Raw genomic sequence first — 3,750 nt, forward strand, 5'->3', positions numbered from 1 at the left:
AAATCTTGGCTATATTTGCAGCATCTATATGTCTGTAAGTGTATGTGCTCCAGTTGAGTTGAGGTTTATGATGGTTGATATCAATGCTCTGAGCAGGGATATTCAACAAGAAAAAATGCTTTTTATCTCATGGAAATACCCAGGACAATATTGGGGTTCTCATCCTCTTGTGACTAGTGACCCTACCTTTAGCGACTCACAAGTGCTCCAGTTCTAAATAGCCTCCCAGAATCCCTTCTGCAATTTTACACAGCACTTCAAAGGGTGCAATGGGAATTGGTGCAAAGGTTTACTGGGGTGTCTTTGGCAAAAGCCTTCTCCTCTGCAGTTCCTTATTATTAGAGTCCAACCCTCCTCACCTAACTTCATCCAAACTCCCATTAACTCCAGTGGGAATGCTATACAAAATAAAGTTGTATGGTATTAACTGAGGAGCACACAACCGCCAGTAACTGAATAAATCCACTTTGCAGCAGATGTCTAACACGAGAGAGATCAATAAAAACAAAACTGAATTGGCTAGAGATGTCTCATAGCATTCCAATGCACATAGTGGTTTCATTTTCTCTGTCTACCCCGAATATGGGTTGTATGTATTAGGTTCATAATTTCAAGACTAGAAGGGATCTGTCTGCTGGGTCATCTTCCACTCTACAGCGTCCCTCCTTCCCCTCAAGTAGAGGAGTTATATCTACCTTGCCTGAGGCTTTGGTGTGATATCTCAGACCTGGTGCCAGAATCTCAAAATGTTCAGTGCTGCAACTCTGGAGAAAACACTGACTATAGTAAAGGAGGAGGAGGAAGATGTAGCCTGTAAAGGCAGACTGCAAAAAGGACAGTTCTTGCCCTAGTCTAGTCTGGCGTCACTTAAAGATAAGGACTATATTATTTTCCTGATTTAAAAAAACCCAAAAGTATTTCATTTATTTCAATTTATTTTTGGTCATTTGCCAAAGAGAAAATTTTGGGGTTGGGTGTTGAGTGGTAAATCTCAAGCTTTTCAATTTCCTCACTGTAGGCAAATACAGCAGGAATGTACTGCTACAGCAAGGCTAGCCTTACTTGGTAGGTCTTATGATTTAACTGGCATGGGACCAGTTCATCTCCCTCCACACTTCCGGGTTCCCTATACACCCTGTTTACATATACCATTCTCCCTCACCCAGCCACTTCCTGCCTGTCTGCTCAAGGTGTGTTCACACTGTCTCACACTTTGGACTCAGCAAACCTAATCTAAATTGGTCTGTTTGTTTGAGGTCTATGTGCCTCTCTCTATAGTATCAGGTTGGCTCTAATAATTCTCTTAAATGGGCTGCTGAGAAATCAGGAGATAATGCTAAAGAATCAGAGGGGTAGCCGTGTTAGTCTGTATCCCCCAAATGAGGAGTCCGGTGGCACCTTAAAGACTAACAGATTTATTAGAGCTTTAGTGGGTAAAAGCCCACTTCTTCAGATGCAAGCACAACATTACAAGTGGATGAGGGCAGCAAGCGAACTGAGTATCTGTCATGCAGCCCTCAATGGATGATGGATGGGGAATCAGTGATTTAGCCCGCATGGGACCCATGCTATGCCTGGGTTGAGTATGTGTAACCCACACACCTTCTGGGTGTAGTGTTCTGTTGCATCTAGTGGCACCAAGACCACTGAGAGAGAGAGTTAAATGAGTCTGCTCTACAGCGTTAGTTAACAGCCAGTTAGCTTTTAGCTCATGCGGTAGAGGCAGCACTAAGCTCCAGAGGTCCCTGGTTCAATCCTGCCCGCCGACGACCGGGGTCTGTCGGCATTACATATACATATGTGACACAGAGCCCCTGGAAATACAGTGCACAATGCAGCTGCATAGATCACCCAGGCTTCCTTAAAGCCACCTTTACTCTAGCTATGGAGCAATAACGTCCTATGTTAAGCAGATCGGTCTGGTGTCCTGCAGGGCTAAACTGAGGTTGAGGGAAAAAAGCTGATGATGCATTATCTAATTGTGATATCAATGCATAGTGCCATGCTGAGTTGTTGTTTTTTTTGGCTCCCTTCTTAACTGCAGGGCTCTTAAGCCTTCTTCACTAAGTGTTACATTAAATTGTCTCTCGTTTATACTGAGAAATCGTGCATTTGATGACCTCCATTGACCCCAACACCTTCTCTGCACCCTCTTGGCTTGTATTTTTTCTTGCATGTATTTAGGGTTAAATACATGCAAGAAAAAATACATGCAAGGTTAAATACATGCAAGAAAACCTAACCAGGTTTTCCCATGATTGTCCCTTTTTTGAGGTAGCTGTCCTGTGAAATCTGAAGGGGTGCTCAATACACACTGCCGGCTGTCCAGTTTTTTGGCCTCAGCATCACCCCAAATGTCCTGTTTTTTTGTACCTTAGAGGTGGCATCATTATGTGTATTAGATGGCATGGCCTCTGTGCCATGGGCCATAAACATTTATGGGACTGAAAAATAACAATTATTCCTCTGCTTTAGATCCCAGTATTTAACTGCTATTAATAAGGCTCTTTGGGAAGGCAACTGCCCTGGCCTCTGCCCCGGTGAGTACACTGGCCCCCAGGAGTTTTGCAGCGGATGGGTGAATAAACCAGCTGATGGGGTGATAAATGCCCTCCCAAAGGGATGGGAGGGTGGCAGAATGGGTGGGCTTTTGGCCACTGGCAACATAAGTTCCTGCCACCCTATGCTCATTTAGACCAGACCCATACAAGGTGCCGGGCGATAGAACCTGCGGAGGCAATTTGAGTCCCAATACCTCCTCATTCCAGCACCTTGGGACCCCACCCCACCACTTCATAGGGCCCTATGGGGCAGCAAAGACCCCCCTCTGCCTTGTAAAAAGCAACAGAGAGTCCTGTGGCACATTTAAGACTAACAGGTGCCACAGGACCCTCTGTTGCTTTTTACAGATTCAGACTAACACGGCTACCCCTCTGATACCCTCTGCCTTGTACATGTCTCCTCTTAACAGGCCTGGGGAGTCTGATCACTCCTCCCCCTCCCCAGACAATGTCCTGGGGCCAATAGGATGATGAGTGCCCCTCCCTCCCCAGTAGGCTGGACTACCCCTGCCTTCCCCTCCCTTCCTCAACACACAATGGTTCCTTCCTATTCCTTCCCTGCAGGACACACCCACACCCGCCCGTTCCGAGCGGATGGTGTCGCCCTCCCTCTTTGCCGGTTGAGTACGCTCCTTCTCTTCCGCCCCCTTCCCAGCCCCTCGCCCTCTGATTGGCTGCGGCGGGTAGAGCCAGGCGACCAATCCGCGGCGGCCGCTCGTGGCCGTGTCGCTGGGCAGAACAAAACAAAAACAAACAGGGCAGCGAAGGGGGCAGAGCGAGGCAGGCAGCGGCTGTGGGGCGCGGAGCCGCGGGGACGGGGCAGCCCCGAGGACCGCTGCCTACGGTAATGGGAACCCCGCCCTCCCGCTCGCGGCTCCAGGGAGGGGGGACGCGGGGTCTTTTCCTATTGGGAAGCCCCCTCAGATGGGGGCGGGGATTGCGGGGTCCTCGCCCCTCTCCAGAAGCCTCCTCAGGGGAAGTTCGGGATCCTTCCCCGGAAGTCTCTGAGGCGAGGGGCGGGGGGGTGTTCTGGGCTCCACGCCCCTCCTGGCCGGGTGGGCGTGTGGGGTCCTTCCCAGCTCTCCTCAGGCTTGTTCACAGTCCCCCCTTCGGCTCCGGACGCCCCCCCGAAGAGGGATAGTGGGGGTGGTGTGGGGTCCTTGCTCCCTCAGCAGGGAGGGGGTGGTGT

The 3,750-nt window shown here is 49.7% G+C and overlaps 1 protein-coding gene across 1 annotated transcript in view; it reads left to right on the plus strand.

Moving 5' to 3' along the window:
- Positions 1–3,299: 3,299 nt before the first annotated feature.
- Positions 3,300–3,750, plus strand: part of PDCD4 (programmed cell death 4) — a 24,029-nt gene continuing 23,578 nt past the window's right edge. Inside the window, exon 1 of the mRNA XM_024204651.3 lies at positions 3,300–3,405. The gene's annotated coding sequence lies outside the window, so the exon portion shown is untranslated. The remainder of the gene's footprint in view (positions 3,406–3,750) is intronic.

This window comes from Terrapene carolina, unplaced genomic scaffold, assembly GCF_002925995.2.
Source record: "Terrapene carolina triunguis isolate 2854851 unplaced genomic scaffold, T_m_triunguis-2.0 Scaffold95, whole genome shotgun sequence".
In the NCBI taxonomy this organism is placed as follows: domain Eukaryota; kingdom Metazoa; phylum Chordata; order Testudines; family Emydidae; genus Terrapene; species Terrapene triunguis.